Source organism: Stegodyphus dumicola, chromosome 3 (assembly GCF_044657685.1).
Source record: "Stegodyphus dumicola isolate Sdum_Otavi_A_Nest chromosome 3, ASM4465768v1".
Classification (NCBI taxonomy): Eukaryota; Metazoa; Arthropoda; class Arachnida; order Araneae; family Eresidae; genus Stegodyphus; species Stegodyphus dumicola.
Window position 1 is genome coordinate 206184553 of NC_140770.1, and position 21538 is coordinate 206206090.

At 34.1% G+C, this 21538-nt stretch overlaps 1 protein-coding gene across 2 annotated transcripts in view; it reads right to left on the minus strand.

Annotated features, from left to right (window-relative positions):
* LOC118203484 (cytoplasmic polyadenylation element-binding protein 2-like) overlaps positions 1–21538 on the minus strand; it is a 282238-nt gene that overhangs the window by 100357 nt on the left and 160343 nt on the right. The gene's annotated exons all lie outside the window — the stretch shown is intronic.

Sequence of the window (21538 nt, forward strand, 5' to 3'; positions counted from 1 at the left end):
CGCTGGAGTAAGTTTATCCAGTACAATCACTAAAAAGACTCCCGATGTTCCTTCGAAAGGACATCCGAACGCAAACAATAAAATTAGGTATCCAGTAATGCATTAGGCCAAGAACTTTTATTAGTGAGCATCAGGCATCCACACCCAATGAAACGAGATTTATTCTTTCGATTTTGCAGTAATCAAGACATTTCTCATTTTTCAATTTGGCAGACGGTTTTAAAGCTGTTATTTTTTTCATTAGTATTAAGAACTACTAATAAAGAGGCTGACATTTTTTCATGTGCCAAATGATTTATTTTGAAAACATAGTTCTTAAATTTTAATTTCCTTCAAAAAATGTGGAAGACAAATAGGATGCTTTAATTCATATAACTCACAACAAAGTTCTGTTCGTAAATAAGGCCTTTGTTTCTAAGCCGACCACTGGCTGAGTAGATAAGAATGCTGAAAACTGGTTGATCAACTCGGGTTCCACACGGGTTGGGTTAAAGGGTATTTTAGTAGTTTCTCCCACGCGAAATCTGCAAGCACATCAATTTCTTTCAGAAAGCTGTCCACGAAGCATTCCTCTTCTTAGGTAGATAGTCCTAGGGTGCTTTTTCCCAATAAATTAAATAAAGAAATATTGTGCTTCTAAAGGGCTAAATTTTGGCTTGTTGTAAATTCATATTGTCCACCTGTATATATTATTAAATAATGAATAATCTGTATGCATGTATGCATATTCCTTGCATTGTGGAAAAATAATAGCACCTAGAGCCACCAAATTTTGAGCATACATAGTTATCTACCCGAATATGTGCGTCTCGAAGCCTGAATTTTTATTTCATATTTGTGCGAATTTAATGACATTCTAAAAGCAGTGTGTTGCCATTAGGTAAAGCATACAATAGTTATGTTTAAAATTTAATTAGAAAACACTCAGTGATCAAAAAGAAACGTATTGCCACTCAACAAAGCTTAATATATTTTTCTTTCAACTTTAATCAACAAACTTGGCGATTTCAGAGAAATGTGTTGCCATTGCCAGAAATAAAAAATAATTTTAGCTTCCACCGGCAAAGAATAAGATATTTCATTTTTTTTTTCATATTTAGTTTGTCTGTTGTTAACATATCAAGCGATATGAAATCATTAAACAAAGTTCCTAAATTCTGTTATTATTAATTACTAACGAAATCCATGTTTAGATTAATTCATTAGGCTGGACATTAGCTGTAATATGTCTTCGTTATAACTAGCTGTCCAGTCTGTTTAGGTTAACCATTAGGGCAAAGCAACTAGAGGGCTATCTGATTATGGGAAGGGATTCCTTAGTTGAGGACTTTTTAATAGAAACTGGTTCGTATCCATCCAAAACCAACTATGCAACCAGCCCGTTTGCCGGAATTCGATCACGGGTCGAACTACACGCGTTCAGCGACTTTGCAGCCGTTGGTGGGCCTAAACTAGCATGACTCATTACAATAATTATATTTATTTCTTTTATAATAAACTTTTTTACACCACTGGCCGTACAGACGGCTAATTTTTTAAATTAGTAAATTCCTTTGTTTATTTATTGTTTAAGACACGAAAATGGCATTAACCATTAAAACTAATGGGCACATGAAGAATAACTTGGAAGATGTTATTAAAAGGGTTCTTCCGGAAATTCTTCTATTGGCAACAACAAAAAGCAAGAAATTTCTCGAATGGGTTTTTATGCAGGCACGTAAAATAAAGCTATCAAAATTAGAAAGACTGGACTCTCCTTAGCTTTTCAAAATAAAAGTTTAAAGAAATTTTTAAATGTAAGTAGATTTACAATTTATTTCTCTAAGTATCTAAAGATGTGTTAGATAATGTTTAATGATTAATTACACAATAAAAAACAACATTATTTTTCTTAATGACTGGTTTTAACAAAGTCTTAAAAGAAACCAATTATCACAAAAAAGATGACACAAAACTTAGCTCTCACAGGGGCATGAGATACCTAGATCAGTGGTAGTCGAATACAGGATCTGAAAGCAGCAGATTAACCTAATTTTTTTTAAAAAACAAAATGAAAGTGTTTCCTTACAAAATATAAATGTTTTTAAGAAAATTTTTTATTAAATTTTAAAATTCACTCATAAAATATTTATCAAAAATACATAAATAATACTAATTAATATAATGCAAAGGGAAAAAATCAAATTTACATTTATTTTTGCTCTGAATGGTACTGCAAGAACTTTACGTAGGCTTATTTTTAATACGCTCAAAACCAATATTCAGAAGTTATGGATAATTCCAAACATAAGTATTGATATAAGGTAAATAAAAAGTATAATAAATAAATAAATAAAACATCTGAAAGGGTTCAGATTTTAACAGTCGCCTAAAAGGGCATTTTTAAGTTAAATAAATCAGCGATAGACATGGCCCAAGTGGAATGACGAAATCATGCAGGATACTAGATAAGTATACACTTAAACTTAAGGGAACGTCACATATATCTTTTGCATACGTTTGGTTTGTAAAAATAAATATATATATATATATATATACACTGGTGTGCAAAAATTAAGGACGAAGTCGAAAAATTAGCATATCAGCTGAACGAAGAGGCAGAGCGGACAGAAAGACCAATCAGGAGATTAAGTAAGGTGATGTACGGTAGCACATGCGCAGATATGCAGGTAGACGTAATGGGGGAGTGTCTGAGTAGTATAAAGCATGTTGTCGGTGTAAGATCAGTATTTCTGGAAAAGAGATTGCACGCCGTATAGCAGTTAAAATCACACCGAATTGCTGCCTCAGCGAGAAATGGTGAATAATCAATCTGTTAGACGACATCTGGATGCTTTTACCCGAGGTCGAATCATTGGGAAGTTGGAGGAAGGCCGCAGTGTGACAAGTGTGGCTGCAGAATTCGGAATTGCTCACAGCATCGTTTCACGACTTTGGAGACAATTTCAAACTACAGGAACAGCTATCCGGGGGTTTAGTAGTGGTCGTCCACGAGGAACCACACCCGCAGATGACCGGTATATTGCCTTACAGGCCAGGAGAAACAGGCGGCAGACAGCGGGAGAAATCGCTAGATACACGACACAGGCGACTGGACGACCGATATCGCGTTTTACCGTGGTCAGAAGACTGTACGGTGGTGGTCTGTTTGCACGACGCCCTGTACGGTGTGTACTCTAACGCCTGCCCATCGGAGAAGGCGTTCTCTGTGGTGCCGGGATCACCGGAATTGGAGAGACAATAAATGGGGACGAGTACTCTTTACAGATGAGAGCAGATTAAGTCTGAGTAGCGATTCTCATCGCATACTCATCTGGAGAGAGCGGGGAAGCCGCAATCATCCCTCGAACATCATTGAAAGGGACAGGTATGGAGGTGGCGGTGTTCTCGTTTGGGGAGGCATCATGCTTGGTAGTCGTAAAGACCTTCACATCTTCGACGCAGGTTCAGTCAACGGGACCCGTTATTGTAACGAGATTCTTCTTCCATATGTGCGTCTTTTTAGAGGCGCTATGGGTCCGCAGTTCCTTTTCATGGACGACAATGCACCATGTCATCGCACAGTAGCTGCCGAACAGCTCTTAGAGAAAGAGGATATTGAACGTATGGATTGGCCGGCACGATCTCCTGATCTCAATCGCATCGAGCATGTATGGGATTTTCTAGGCAGACGCTTGGCAGCTCGTACCTTACCACCAGTAACGATTCCGGAGCTTCGTTTGGCGCTGCAAGACGAATGGGCAGCAATGCCTCAACAACTCATTGACACCCTCATTCTCAGCATGGGCAGACGCTGTGAAACCTACCTAGCAGTCAGGGGAGATCATATCCCCTATTAAAGAGCGGATGTTTCGGCCTTCAGTCGCATTGCGCTCCATGCTACTTTTTCAATAAAGCTTCTTTTTATCCCTCTGATTTCTCTTTTAGTAAGTGTTGCTTACATTACTCATGTCCTTACGTAGTGGGGATCTTACGGTATTAAATGTGTTGATTTGGAAAGCTTTTGTACAAAGTTATATTGAAAAAACCGTCTCGTCCTTAATTTTTGCACACCAGTGTATATAACGTAATTTTACAAAAATATTTAATGTTTTGAATTAGATATATCATGAATTAAATACATTTTTATTTAAATCAATCAAAGTAAAAAAAAAATCTAGCTTCATCTAATGCTTTTAAATAGCTTAGTTTTTAATTAATAAACAGATTAAATCTAAAAGACAAATAGCTTACATTTTGCTCAATGGCAACAGATTCGAATGAAAAGTGAAATAATGCATTTATAATGCATGGCATTTAAGAAGAACCGACGAAAAATCGTGTTTCCACACTAATAATCGTTTTCGGCTAATAAACATGATTTAGAAGCTATAAGTTAGCCTTTTTTTCTATCTGTATAGCAATATGGCTGCGCAATCACCACCTAACCAGCTAGTGACTGACTCAAGAAACGTATACATCAGATGTACCACCGTATAGAAGAAATCGGAAACACCAGAATACTAAAGCACCACCAACATCGGAAACACCAGAATACTAAAGCACCAACTAGCTAAGGTGGGAAGTTCTCCCACCTTACTTCAGTCATATCTGGCATACAAGCATACAGTACTTTGTCACTGATGGTGTGCAAATGATGGTTCTAATCTGGTATCTGGTAGCGTGATAGTTCCATTTCAGACACGTTGTTATTTATTTTTTTTTAATTTAATTTTTTTTTTTTTTTTTTTTTTTTTTTTTTACAAATTTCACTACACAGTATTCTAACAGCAAGCCTCTTTCTTTCAAATTCCAAAACTTGTTTGAGAAAATATGATTAAACACGCCTACGATAACTTTCGTTAAAACCCGATATACCTGCAAAAATTATCATATCAAATCAAAGCACGCTTTCAGGATTTTTTCCAATTGTTTGTTGGTTAATTTTAGATTCTTACGTTTTCAAAATTGAGATGCATTTCTTTTCACATTTTTTTAAAGTGTCAGGTATGAAAACCAGATTTTGCATGACTGTCGAAGCAGTTCGCTTTCAGCATCTCTAGGAGAATTTCTGTTGCCTTGTTTGCTAAAATCCAAACCAAAGCCTCTTTAGTTAGTACGATATCTACCATCACATTCATTCCTTATGCAGTTAAGAATTGAAGATTTTTTTTTTTGTTAACTTTAAACGTTTGCTAAGTGAACTCTTTAAAGTAACCAGACCTGTGTGTACACATGAAAACAAATAAAACTCACAAAGCAAGCCAACCAGTTCAGCTACTGAGAAAAGAACCTGCAGTGAACGATTATTATCCAACGGCTTTCACTGGTCGGCTGTGTATGGACGAAGAATTGCTTTATTTAATTTTTACGGTTAGACATTTTTATTGCTAGCTATAGCATGTTCTTTAAAGAAATGACAGATTTCTGTTATACATATTATATTAATTACGAGACTACTAAAATAGCTTCCTAATTCATAGACATCACTGCACTGCAATCTAAAAATAAATCGCTTAATTCATCAACACTTCAAACACTAACCATAACAGCTTCAAAACGGGTCTGAATTATGCAGCAGCGAACTGTTTTAATAAATGCAAAGCACTTAAAAACGTTAAAATAATTACGAAAATATACTTAAAGAGTCAATGAAAAAATGCGTTTTATTAAACACAATGCAGTAAATTTTAATACGTAACATTAATGCTCGACATTTATTTTTCTTTTTGCTGCATATTATTATGACATTATTATGTTAACCTGCAGTGAGATCAATTTTATTCCAGTATGATTTTGGCATTAGGGGCGAATTTTTTTTTTAAAGAAGTAAATTCATCCACACTTGTAGTTTAAGATAAAGACTTTCTACATTAACAATTAGAGAATAAAAGATAAAAAAAAAATCTTATCTCGATTCTTATTAGTAAGCTCCATGGAGCAACGGTGTGCATCTGGCCAGCATTTAGCTGTAAGGTACAGGCTGTCGCCATGACAATAATTACGTCACATGTTACAGCTAACGATGCGTGAATATCGATACGAAACACCGCTACCCCTAAACAGGTCAAAAGGGATTAAAGATTAAAACAAGGAAAAGAAAATAAAGAAGAAAGAACACTCAAAGCATTCAAGCATGAATGTGTACCGCATCAGTTGATAAAAAAAAGGTGCTCGAATTTGTATGCTACATGGGCGGAAATGACAAATTGAGTTAAAAGCCATATTTAGAGCTGATCCGAGTTCCGATAGTGAAAATTACAAATTATTAGATTTCAAAATAGATCGCAGAAAAACTGCTATACCGGAAGAAAGAAATCAAAACATCTTACCTTAGTAAACAAATAATATAAAATTTTTAACAGACTGAAGCGTTTTTAAAGCTTCTTTTCCACCACCCCGTTTCAGTCGCGAAATGCTATTTTTCTAGCTATATATAAATGGTTAAAGGAAAGCTATACATTAAAGGGTAAAGGATTTAATTTAAAAAAAAAAAACCTTTTGGAGTTTTTATACAGTTACAGTTTTTACAAATGAAGAAGTATAACCAATACAGTAAAAAGTATATGAGTTACCAAGAGAAATTGCTGCAAGTTTATAAACGTTATGAAATTGATTGCAGCTTCTCTCCAAAAGTAATTCTACGTTCTTTACAGAATTGAGTGCAAATAATTTCATGTGAAAGAATAATATGAAAGAATACACCATATCTCTTCCGAAAAATAATACACATTGTGAATAACTAAGACATTAAAATACATATAATTCTTTCAAGTTTTCAAAGAATAAGCAATTAGATTTCAGTCTAACTCCTGCAGAATGCATTTATTTCAATTTCCTAAACTTAGACCTATGTTATTTTTCTTATTCGTACAATTATTTATATCCCGCTATGTAAAGGCAACAGTATAATGTGAAACACGTACGGTGTGATTTAATGCTTTGACTTGCAAATAGACATCAATAGTCGCACTGCCTCTTCGTTTAACATTTTTAATTCCTTTATTAATTTATGCAACAAAAGCTGGAAAGGGTTCAACCAGGATTTCCCACGGGGTTCAATATTCACCCTTTAGGAGTCGATGAAATTTTAAATGCTGTCAATGATAGTCGGTCATAGCCGAATAGCAAGGGTCGATAGCCGAATATGCACTGGCAATTGAATATTCCATTCATTACAAAAAATTAATATAATTGATAATAATTGTTCACTGATATAAAGCTATATCATGTACTGGAAAAGAACTAAAAAAGAAATCATATAAAAATGGAAATACAAAAAAGAGATTCACTAAACTTCACTAACATGAATAATATTTTTTAAGCAATAAGTGCAATATAAAAAACTAAAACGCAAACACAATTAAAAAGGTACGCAAAACTAATGAACCATAAGAAAATCTACTCTTGTTCTTTCACCCTTGCCATCCGTTGAAACTTAAGAAAAATTATATAGTCAATTCGCAATTACGTCATCAATACGTGAGTTCATCCTTTACATTTGATAAAAAATTCTACAAGCTAAATGCTGAACAGCACTACCACCATACGAGGATAAGCATTTGCAACATGTTACTGCATCCATTATGAACTACTACACAAAAGAACAAATAAATTAATAAAATTAAAAAAATATAAATAAATAAATAAAAGTACACAACAAAAGAGATACTAGCGATCATACGAGTAGAACAGCAATATAATAATATGCACTCTCTACGAACTTCTTGCATGTCGTTATAAGAAGGTGTATAAGGGAAGTCGATTTTAAAACTTAAATTGTAAAATTCAAAGTTTATCGGCTTTCAAAAATTAATGCTGCCGTATGAAATCGATACATAAAACTCAGTTATTATATTAATCAAAACTGAAATTTTGTACAATTAAAAGCTTTGATTTTGTTGCTTAAAACTTATTTATACTTATTAAACTCGTATTTGTAAAATTACAAAGAATAATAATACAAATATAATAAAACATACATCTAATACCCTTTTTTTTAAACTTTTGTTCATATTCATAGTCTAATGGTTACCTTTAAACTATTTATGTGCAATTATTTGTATTATTATTCTACTGTATTGAAGAGAAAAATATAAGGGGGTCGATGAACAAAACATTCTGTTAGAAGAGGTCAAAGCAAGAAAAGGGTTACGAAACGCTCGCTGGGTTAGACTATCGGTTCTTGGTATAGAAGGTATTTCATTGCCAAGTTGCTGGCAGCTATAATTCTAGGATTGACTCAATTCAGTGTGTTTAATAATTTTCTAAATTTGTGCATTTCTTCCGCGATCAGTTGCTTTACATGCGTATGTAGACACGTATTTTCTCCATTTTTCTGAAGGAACTTTTCCTAGATTTACGGCTTAGTTTTTTACGGCTAGATTTACGGCTTAGATATACACCTGCTAGTTTTTACGGCTTAAGTTCCTTTTACATCCTTCATGCATGGAAGCCGCGATTCAGATATAGTCCCCTTAACAACCTCGCTTCTATTGAAAAATATAAAGGTATTATTAAAAATTAGGAAGCGGCTAATCCAGTTACAAAAATAAATAACATATTATATTTTTCAAAATGTATATATATATATATATATACACTCTTTTGCTGTATAGTTTATTTTAGTAGAATATGATTTTATGCTTATCCTCAAAAGGGCACTCAGTCTTACAGGTGTTATAAGAAGAATCTGTTCGTACAGATGCATATTCATAATTCCCCATAGAGTATTACAGATGAATTTATAAAAACAAGAAATGAAATAGAAAACCTATATATATATATATGACTTCAGCATTGAGCAATATTTTGAAAACAAGATATACATGACGGCCGAACTGATGTAAATAAAAGAAATTGCAAAACTCAACAATCTTTTAATAAGTAAATGCCTAATAAACTAGCAAAAATTTATAAAAAATAATGTATTGTAATTTCTTAAAAGCATATTTTAGATTATATTTTAATTTAAGAATTTGACATGCGCTTCAATTTTGAATGGCAGCATTACACCCTATTAATCTCTACACTTGCACTATTCCTATGAATGCAAAAATGTTCTTTTATAATAGCCCCCCCCCCAAAAAAAAGAAATTTTTAAAATTTCTAATTTCTGAACAAATTACATTTTATTTATTTATTTCGGATTTCTATCTCGTGTTGCAAAAGCTGACTTAGAAGTAGGCATGTAAATGACACCCATGCACATTTAATTTTTGCAGTCGTACAGACATATTTTTCTTCTTTTTAACATTTCGAAGAAAAACCTATTCAAAATATTATTGTTTCATCGTGGTGTCATCATAAACCTGTCATAAATTTCTTTCTTTTTCCTTTTTCATTCAAATGGCAATATTTTGATATTCTTCTGTTTATACACTTAAAGAAAGGCAGAAGCAAACTCCGTAGCTTTTAAAACTGAAATTACTTTTGAGCTGAGTCTTAATTTTTATTTAACAATCAGATTTATGAGTTGGCAAAAGTACATATTATTTTTATTTAAGAGCAAAATAAAATCATAAAATTTTTCATATTCTAAATTTTTATACTTCCAATTTTTAATACTTCCATTATTTCTTTTCGGGGAAACGATTTAAAAATTTATAATAGCAAATTTCATGAATTAGAAGCTTAGACTTTTAAGTTGAAGTTTTCGGATTGCAAGTACCCTCCCTCCTTTCTTTCTTTCGAGTTCGGTCATTTTTATGTGCTTTAATTTACCTATAATAATTAATTAGTAAGTAATATAAAACTATACAAAATGTCATTATTTAAAAAAGTACCGTAATTCCTTCCTAGACTGGAAACAGAATGGACACGACGTAAGCTGAGAAAATATTTCCATAGACACAATACTCAAGTACACAGGGTCTTACCACATAATATTTAGAAAAAATAAAATAAGATCGTATTCATTTAAAGTTAACAAAAATATTATAGGAATAAATTTTATGATAATTGCAGGTGATATAAAAGTTCATCACAAACGTATATAAATTATATTACAATTACTTTAATTAAAAGATTTTATTACGATGACAGACATTTCAAAGACTAGAACACATTGATACTGAAGTCTGTATGTCATTTTCTTCCAATTCCTCTAAAACTCTAAGTACTTGCTATGTGGCGCTTAGCACCTCATAGCAGGCCTTTTAGAGTTCACAACAGGCATTTTTCTGGTTGTTTTTCCAGCTTATTGTCACTTACTGCCTCTCATAACCAGTGTTCTGCAATGCGACCAAACTAACTTCAACGAGATTTCATTTTTAGTATTTCTTCGAAAGAGTTACAGTTTTTATTCTTTCTCTCCTCCTTTCCACAAAATTTCGTGGAAATTCCTCGGCTTTTGCATGTATGTTTTGGTTCTGAAATTCCATAAGACTATCGAACGATCTTTGGAGTAAATTAACTCTGTTTAAACTACTCAAATTCCTTTTTTCTTTTCTTTCATAGTTTAGTGCAGCTCGGTTGCATACAAGTCAGAAGGAAAAATACTGTTTAAACAAAACCGGAAAGAAAACAGTCAAACAGTTTTAAACCTGATTTCGCTTAAATTTATGCAAATAATGTAATCTTCATAATTCAATTTAATGAGTTACTTAGAAATTTAAAAATATTGATGACAATTTTAAAAATAATGACAACCCTTACGTACGTCCTTAGAAGATAAATGGGTGGCAGTGACATGTAACTAACATAACGATCTACAAATTTTGGTTGGAGAGACTGCACTACAGCACTTCTAAGGCGGCGGGGGGGGGCGTTTCATGTATATTTATTCATTCAGTTTATTTAGATTTCAAATAGTCTTCCCTTTTAGGTTTCCCATCATGTAAGAATTTTTACAACCGTCAGAATGCCAACATCTATTACACGACTGGTGTGTGTGTGCGTGTAGATGAAGCGAGAGAGACTTACAACATGATTCTGGCATATAATGTCTGCGGATATTAAGAAAAACAAACATTTTTTATGCGAACTTACTTTATTCAATAAAGAAAGACTACCATTCAATGAAGAAATACTACCCTATAAAGGAAGCAAAGATTTTTTTTTTTTTTTAATTTCAGTGCATTAAACTATTAAAGATGACATTAAGCCAAGAGAGTTTCGGAATTAGTTGCATTAAAACAGAACTACAATTTTCAAAATATAAACAATGCGACAAAGAGAGAGAAATATATAAAGTAACAAATAAAAAAAAAACTTAAAGCAGCATTAAAAAGGTCTTTTGAATTGTCTACAAACAAAGGGAGAAAATTACCTTCGTAGCACCTTAAAAATGGCAGAAAGTCACTTCGCACAATAAAATACCGTTAATATATTATCATATATATTATTTCTATAGTAAAAACTCGTTCTTTCATTATCCACGCAAGAAAAATCCCATGAAAATCATACCGTTTAGAAAGCTATTTTACTAGTTACTAACTAATATTAATTACATCCAATAGAAAGATGTTGTTTACTAAATGACAATTAAAAGTTAAATATGGAAATGACCAATGATGTAATACTTAAAAGGGTTCATTTAATAAATAACATATTATTCCCTCACGCACATTTTTGGAATAACGCTTGTTCCTTGTGCGATTCATATTCTAAGAAATACTCTTCACTTTCAAGATATAAATATGTATGGATAATGATCGCCGTGAAAGGTAATGTATTTATATTAGAATTTATACTGAAAGCGGATGGCAAACTTTAGTTCATAAAGTATTGAAAAGTTTCACATGAAAAATGTTCCATTACAATTTTCTACGTTTATCAGTTCTGTTCAACGTAACTAACAATGGAGCTCAGTGTCAAGTCGTGACACATAAGATATATTAGACAAATTACACATATTGAGATTGACGTATTTCATGCGAACTATTCGCACATATCCAACTCGTAGTACCAAATTAAATTAGAAGGTTCTGCAGCCATTCTGTGAAACCTTAAACATTCTTATTAAAAATACAGAAGAAAATATGTATTTACGTTTCCAACGGTTACTGATCACCACTCAACCCAAAATAGAAACAAGAATTTTAAGTGCTTCAGTGACGATTTCTAATCTAGCATAAGGGCATTAAATAAATAAAGCAAATCTACCAGTACATTCTTATGGCTTTCATTCATTAGTCTCCCACCTTGGACAGACAACTCTGTAACGACCATTCCATCTCCATGACAACCAAAACAGCTAACCATATATACGCGTGACCTAATGACACTCCTCACCCATCAAAATCCAAGTGAGAAAGCAAAATCGATGGAAAATTCAGCAATTAAAAATTGGTGCAAATTTTAATTTATTAATTATTTAAATTAATTAAATTCCAATAATTAATGAATTTCAATTATTTAAACATTAGTAATTTTAAAAATACAAATTTCGGAGCAGATCTCTAGTTCCTACATTAGTTTTCTATTCTTTTCTATTCAGAATACTTTCTGATATAACCTTCAGTAAAAAAATTTATAGCAACTCCAATTTAATCCAGATAATTAAAAATGCTTCGAACGTCACGAAAGTTGTATTTCGACTATTGACGGTTAATATATTATATTTGTTGTGGCTAAAACTCTCTTTTCTGAATTATAGTCAGCCCAAGCCCAAGAAAATACTAGCGGCAAGAAGCGCAAGTATACGCTGTTGTTGGCCACAGCTTTGAGCACCTTACAGGTTACAGTGCGATTTAGCTCAGTTCCGCCCCACAATTTTGATGAACAGCCCCCGGAGGGGAATGGATCCGAGGGTCTCCCACCTCTCTTCCCCCTACCACCACCTCTCGAGAGGACTTTCGGCACGCTGCATATTTAGAGTGCCCCCACGTCGCACGGACACTATTCGAACCCGGGCCCTTCTCTCGGCACGGCAGTCAGCGACGCTAACCACTATACCGATTGGGCAGCTATTATATTTAAAACGATTTAAATGTGTTGAGTAGATTGTCCAAAAGAATCTATTGAGTAGATTATCTAAAACAGGCAAAATAGCCTTTTAAAACCCAAAAGTAATGTTTCCTTTCTGAAAGAGAGTAGTCTCATAAATTATCTGCAGAAGGAAATTAAATTTTAAATATATGAATTTAAAACTGCATTAAAATTGTAAGAAAATCACAAGCTCTGTAGCTTTTTTTTCCAGTACGAAACTGAATTCTAGAATTTTAAAGTTATATTTGTTTTACAAATAATAACAACTTTAAAAGAAGCTCCGATATTGTCTCAAATTATCATTTAGAAGAAGATATCCCTCCCCCCCCTAAAAAAAATTTCTTTCATTCATTCATTAAATCAATACGAGATAAAAAGAAGAACTCATTCGTACTAAATAAAACATTATTATTATTAGAAGAGACAGTTTCAATTTGTTTAAAGGTGAAAATTCACAGATATTGAGATATATAATTGGATAATATATCTATAGCTATAATTGGATACCAAATTTTGCGCTGCAGGAAAAATATACACTCTGTCACAGGAAAAAAAAAAAAAAAAAAAAAAAAAAAGAGGAAAAAGAAAGAAAAAAAGAAAGAAAGAAAATGCACCCAGAAGAAATCCAGCCTAAATCACGAAACTCGGCTGGAATATAGTCTGGTAAGAGATATGCAAATGATTTAAATTTCGATGCCAATGAGACAAGGGTAAGCGTGCTATGCGCATATGAGATGTGCAGCTGGGAGAGTTTAAAAGCATGATTGCTCGTGCCGTAGGGCTATTCAAACGAATCTGTTGTCTTGGATGAACGGTATTCTGACTAGACATGTCTCTGAGACGTAACCGGCGGCAGTAGGAAAAGCTGTCGGACTTTGAGAAGGGCCTATATATAGTAGGCCTCAGAGTTGAAAGGTTTTAGTTGAAAAGGTGACCACCTCGGTCGGAGCGATATGGTAGTTGCTCGGTGTTGGCGAGAATGGGTCATGAAACAGATAGTCAGGGCGTCCCAGTAACACCAATGAACGCGAGGATCACGCAATCATAAGAGCAGCCACTTCCTCACCAATAACGTCGCTAGCATCGATTCGACGTCATTTACCACCTTCCAGGCATTCGGTGGTACCAAGAGAAACCATTCGAAGACGACTAGCCGAAGCTGGTATATGCTGCCGACGTACATTAAAGACGCCTAACACTGAACCCACATCATAAGCAGTGTCGACTGGATTCATAGGCAATGGCAAGCTGGAGTGTGATCGACTGGAGGCGTGTGTGTGGCGACTGGAGGTGTGACAGTGTGAGGAGTGTTTTGTTGGAACACATGATCACCTCCTAGTTATCCTTCAAGGCATTACGACGGCTCGCAGTTACGTGGACGACATTTTAACGCCGGTTGTACTGCCTATGCTATCATGGCGCCAAGTGCCATTTATCAGCAAGACAACGCTCATCCATACACTGCGCGACTCTCCCAACAATGTTACCAAGGATATGACATACTTCCGTGGCCTGCTAAGTCACCAGACCTCTCGCCAATACAGCACGTTTGGGACATACTTGGAAGGCAACTGCAGCTGTCCCGGAATATTCGTGAATTAACTGTCCAGTGTAACGATCCCCAGTTTTCATGAAACGTCAGCTTTAAAATAGAGCACTTCCTGTTTTCTCCGAGCTTGTGATTTTCCGGGCTAAATGCCCGGAAAGTAATCAACAAGAAAAAACTCGTTAAAGGACAGTCCCCTTGTACGGTTTCCTTGCGATGAATATGTAAAAGGAAAGGAAGAAGCTTTTGCCCGAGAAATGCCGTAGGTAGAAGTCGTACCAAGCGATTGTCTGATCCGCATCATGCGGAAGTTTTGTCTGTTCGTTCTGCAGCTGTACTGATGTTTTACTTTTATTTAACCCAAAAATCTTTGTCTAAGTTTTATAATAAATATTTAAAAGACCACTGGTCAGATTATTTCTCCATCTCGTAAGCTCGCATATGGTACACCAATTGCAAATTTACGGCATAATCTTCCGCAGGGGGTCATAGGTGACCTACCTGATTCGATGCAACGCCGTGTTTGGGCTTGTATAGCTGCCAGAGGCGGCTATACTACTTGATGATTTGTAACCTTTTTCATGCCATAACTTCTTAATAAAATTATCTTTTGTTCTGAATTTGTAATCACTTGTCTATCTCCTCATACACTACATACATGTTAAGTTTCGTGATAGTAGTTTGTTTCCGTCTGAGTGATATATTTTTTTTGTGACAGAGTGTATATTTCATGTTTTCAGTATAAATGAATAAATTAAAATAATATGATGTTAAATAAGACTTGCACAAATCAACTGACCAGAATCCGGTGATAACGCTGTTTTGAGGCAAGTAGAAGAAATAATAATAAATATACACCTCTTTTTCGACCGCCCGGTGGCGAAGTGGCTAGCGCGTCGCGCAGTCGCACCACAGGTCCGGGGTTCGATCCCCGGGCTGGGCAAGGTTGACTCAGCCTTTCATCCCTTGAGTGGGTCCATAAAATGAGTACTAAGTTCGCTTGGGGACTAAATACCAGGGGTCCTGCGACAAGCTGACCCCCTATGCCCAGGGCATATGCTGATACATTCCGGGGCCAAAGGTCAAGAAAGCAGATTTGGGGCACTGCACGCCGTGGCCCACTAGGGCTGTTGCGCCACTGAGTTTAGTTCAGCACTGTCACTTTTAATAAGTAAATTTTTTCTAACTGTAAACTTTGCATACAGCATGCTTAGTTCCATTCTGTGCATAATTTTCATCCCTTATTTAAATGCATATTAATTTTTTATTAAATAAATATGTAGGTATATCACTGACAGATGCCACAGAGGGATTTTAAATTAAATTATTAGCACAAATCAGTGATTAAGCGTTTTTACAGTATTGCGCTTTTCAATTTCCAGACAGGTATGATAGATTAAAAACTTAAAAAGCTTTTATTTCTATGGATTACATATAATAAAATTAGTTAATATGTAATAAATCTTTTTATGTCTCTTTATTATTTAATTACTAATTTTTAAGCAATCAATTTTTCAGTAATAATAATAAAATTTTCCAGTTCCCATCCACAAAATCTAATGACTTTACACGCAAGTTGCAGAAGATTATGAACGCTTTGTTGCATATTACTGATTTTTCGCAATGCAGTGAATAATCGGCCAGATTCCTCAGATACTTTTACAATAATATTACAAAAGTATCTTGTCCCATCCAGGTACCAACCTTAGTATTAGTTCTGTTTATTCCTATTCTATAAATTAAAGAAAAATTATAAAACTAATATTTGAAAAACATAAACCCATGCGTAATAAAAGAATAAAACAGCACTGATTTGATATAGCAAAGAAGAAACACTTTTACTCACTTCTAATCACATGAGTTTAAATTTCTTGGTTGAAAAGACTTAAAGGTATAGTAAGAACGTTGGCGTATTTGGGTATTATTACATAGATTTATGTATGAAATAAGAGTTTATATTAAATTTATAAATCTGAAGTTTAAAATCTAAAACAAGTACTTGAAAGGCTGGGGTGAAGATCTTAAAATAGCAATGAAGCAGCTCATCCGGGTCTATCATAGCAGTATGCAAAGTGCATTCCTTGATTGTAAATGAGCAACCAACCAGGCCTCGCAGCTGTGGATAGAACGCATTCACAGCTGGCTAGCTAACTCTCTGCATGTGCAGGCGGGGACATGGTTGCCATAGGAACAAGTGCGGCGGTTCAGCAAAAGCTACTGCACTCTGTGCCCGCGAGATCATAATGATGAGGCATCGATGCCATCGTTGGCTTAGGGCGGTGTTAAATGAAAGGGCGATAGCAACCAAAGTCCCACTTTATAGAATTAGCTTGGTAGAGAAATTTTACTTTTTCAAAACTAAATTCGAATCACTAGTTACATGTTCACTACTGAACAATCTTTTGCAACGCAATGCGACGAACCCAAATTTTCATGAAATTGGAGGAGATTTGCATGAATAGCCTAAAACAAAATAAGAAAGTAACTCCACTCGTATAATCAAAAGAAAAATGTCAGGAAGACTTCGTATAATTATGAAATCCTCTTCAATGACATTTCTCTTGGTCAGGGGTTCAAACATGGAAATAAATAAATAAAATATTATTATTATTAATAATAAAAGGCACGGAGGAAATCATAGAGATTTTGTTCTGTTAGGGAAATATATCTGTATCGATACGATGCAAAATCGCATTTACCTTAAATCAAACGCTGAAATCGATACGATGCAAAATCGCATTTACCTTAAATCAAACGCTGAAACTTCCACATTCTACTATATATTCCTCACCTATAAGTCGATAGCCAGTAAAGACTAAATACAAGAATTTTTACAACACAGGCAAAAAAAAGTCAGATGTCTTCGAATCTACATACAGGCTATTCGAAAAGTGGCTACAAGTTTCATTTCCTAAATTATTCATCTTAGGCATGTACTTCCATTTACAAAGCTTTCAAAATAGAGAATTTTATCAAAACACTTTTAATACTATATGTTATAAGGTATTTCTCCCGCTTTCTTAGCAAGCCTTCGTGGTGTAGTGGTCAGCATGCTGGAACGCGTTTTGAGGTTCGTGGTTCGAGTTCCCGCGAGGGCATTGCTAATTTTCCACCTCTCTCAGCATCGAAATAACCTAAAGTCATTACAGTGGCGCCCCAACTAAAGGGTGGTGAATGATGATTCTTCACCACCAGGATTTGGCGATTGGGTCCCTCAGTCGTAAATGGGTAATCCTCAGTCGCCCTTTAAAAGGGGGAGTATACAAGCCTTCGTAGCATGCCTTAGTGGTGTAACGGTCAGCATGCTCGGCACGTATTCAAGAGGTCCGTGGTTCGAATCCCAGAGAGGACATTGCTCATTTTTCATCTCTCCTGCTTCGAAATAACCTGTCTCCATACGGTTAAATAAAAATTATTATTCTATAAGTTCAATACAAAACTTTCACATCTATACATACAAAATTTGTGGAGATATTCGAGAATGAAATTATTCACTAAAATCACTTTTCACTTCCTATTAACCATCGAAATTTAGCATTTTATCAAAATATACGCAAATGAAACACAAAAGTTGCTTGTTTTCGAAATTAGCATATAAGCATACAAGATAAAATGGCATATATTGTTAAATTTGCAGCTATTCCCATGCAATTATTACATATTCATATCACTGCGAACTTTACCGTAGAGGTACGAAACTTCCGCATTTCACTTAAAAATACACAGTAATTACTTTACTAATAGGAATTTTTGCTCAACCGGGCTAATACAAAAAGTTATATTTTATATTTGGCCCATTTTCAAATTTTGCTTACATGCTCTGTCCCAAAAGAAAAAAAAAAAAAAAAAAAAATCACGATAAATTATGTTTAAAGTTTAATTTGAGCAATGCATTGCATAAAGATGACTAATATAAAATATAAAAAATATAAAAAAATCTGATGTGTACACCACATGACTTCCTTGTATTGGAATATTAAATTATACGCATTTTTCTAGCATTTCATTTAAACTTATTGGATTGAATTAAATCTACTTCGCCGACAGCGCATAAACCACAATAGAATAAATGCATTCTTTAAAATTCACTCTAGTATTTGTTTACCATAGCGACACTCTGGCGCTAGATTCACTTAACAGTATTATATTTCGTTCATAACTCATAATGCACAAAATTTATATCATTTAAAGAATAGAATTATCGAATCGTTGTCACATGTTCTATTCAAATACTATAAAAAAAGCTAGAACGATGTATAAAAAAATTAAGCAAACAAAACAAAAAAGGAACAGTTTTTCACAGACGATTGAGTATTTCTCATTCAATTAATTGTTCTCACTTCGCGAGAAGGCAAAAATAAATAAAAACTCAAAATATCTATATTAAAAATTACGAAGTAAATCTTAAACACTTATTTCCTCGAAAAAATTCCAGAAAGGATTAAGCATGATTTAATTGGCAATAATAAATGAAGACGTTATCTTTGTTGTTGCGAAGCTATATTTCTCTAGATTGTCAACAAATCCACTGGTCTGCTGTTTCAAATGTAAACAAACAATGGCTGCCATCAAGAAAAGGCTTAGGCTTAGCAGCACTTAAACAACTTTAAAATTGTTGATAATTCTAAAAATATTGCATAGAGATTTACTAAAGGCATAAATACCTTAACCGGAAGATAAAGACAACATAATTCAATCATTTTTAAAGCAAAAATTGTACAATTTACAAACATATAAGAGTAAAGAAACTGAGATCACTGAGCCGGGTAACAGAGTGGATATATATATAAATATATTTATATACGTTTGGTGCGGCCGATTGCAACCAAAATACGAGCTGCACATCTACATGTTATAGCAGTCCTATATACAAAATGTCAACGTTCTGAGGCTACTCATTTTTGAGTTATGCGAGATACGTACCTACGTACAGACGCCACGAAAAATTCTCTTCAGAATTCATTTTAAAGCAGTTTTATATTTTTTTTTGGAGGAAAAGAGTCTTTTATTCTGTCCTTACGTACAGATATCACGCAAAAACATCGTTAAATTGCATTCGATAGTGGTCAAAATGGATATTTACGCTGAAATATGCTACCTGAAACTTTTCGCGATTACAATACTTCCTTGTACGAAAAAAATCAATTAAAATTTTTTAGATATAAATCTTAAAATGTGTGATCGTAGGTAAAAATGCCTGTCCCTTTCAAGTTTCATGTTACTCAACCTCTTTGTTTTGTAACCTAATTTATTTTTTTAGATAAAGAAGTTTAATTATTTTAAATATGAACTATTAGTGTATTATATCCATGATAAAAATTGATTACAGAAGTTTTTTTTCTTTAACAAATCAATAGAAAAATAATTTGTCTTCCACTTCATGTCAAGTCCACTACCTTGAGATTATTTTACCCCAAATTAGTTTGCAAATCTGTCTAAAAGGGACATAGATAAAACTTATTTTATATGATATTTTACTGCATTTTTCCCCAATTGTAACAGACGTTGATTCAAACTGGCTGTTCCTTAAAGTCAGCAGATTTGTTAAATAAGTAAGTCTAAATTTCTTCATGTAACTGCACTGCTGTGAAGCAATTAAAAAAGCGTTTTATTCATTTGACCACCACAATGGAAAAAGAATAAAATCTGTTGCTTCACGAACGGAAGATAAACAAAGAAACAAACTGAAGTATAAAGATAACTACATCAAACTCGAATTCATCACAAATGAAACGGAAGACTCTCAAATATCATTCTGTGCAGTCTGCAAAATTAAACATGCAAATGAATCTCTCGTTCCTAGTAAATTGAAAAGATATTTGTTCTTCCCTCAAAGGGGGAGGAAGAGAATATTTTGAAAACAGGCAGCAGAGGGGAAAACAAAAATTCAAACTATTTGAAGATGCCAGAAAAGGGATTGTTTACCAACTACAAGATTGCATAATTAATAACAGAATGCGAAAAAGCACACACCTATGCCGAGTCCATTCACAGTACCAGCATTTATCATAGTCGAAACAATGCTGGGAAAGGAAGCGATAGAGAAGGTAAAGAAAGAAAATACCATTTTCGAATGACTCAGTATCACACAGAATCGAAACTTTATCTTCAGACTTGAAAAAAAAAATAAATTGTCAAGCATTTCAAATCGCACGGCAGTGAACTCTGGTCATTTCAGATTGATCCATCGAAGATACCCGTGGAAAAGCACAGCTCCTTGCTTTCATTGGATTTGTTAAAGATGAAAAATTCGTAAATGAGTATATTTTCTGCACAGATTTGAAGAGCACGACGACACGAAAAGACATATTTGAGCTTGAAAAGAAAATATTTCACGCTTTGTTTCGCTGTGGATAAAATGCACTGGTGTTCCGATAGACGGATGTATCTCAATGTCAGGAACTACTTGTACGCCAAGAAAATTCAATTATTATAAGCGTCCACTGCATGATTCACAAAAAATTTCTCGTTTAAAATCTTTACCTCCAGATATGTTGAATTTTATGAATCAAGTCATCCAAATGGTCAATTTCATCAAGAAGCCACCATTTAAGTCCCGGATTTTTTCTCAGCTGTGCGACGCAATGCATACTAAGTACAATACTCTTTTACATGACACCGAATTGCGTTAGCTTTCAAAGGGAAAGGTTTTTAAACGACTCATGCACCTAAAAGCAGAGGTGGGTTTTCTTTTTGGAGGTCGAAAAATGCTTTTTAATTTCCTTTTCGGGAGAAATTTGGTGGCTTAAAGTTAATTTTCTCTCGGACTTGTTTCAAAAAGCTGAACTCTCTAAATTTCAGTCCTCAAAGTCCATCAAGATTATCGTCAGATCAATATCAAAGCTGAAGTCATTTGAAGAAAATTAACAATCTGGAAATCTGAAATATCAAAAGGAAATTCTGTCTATTTTCTGGGTGTCAATGAATCTCAGTCGGGGGGGGGAGCTCATGAAATTATAGGCACCACTAAAGAACTTTAAAAGTCACTTAGCTACTCCCTTTTGCTTTAAGTTGAAGAACATGAATGGTAAATCAAACTTCATCCTATTTGTAATTTGCAAACACAAAATTTAACAATAACAG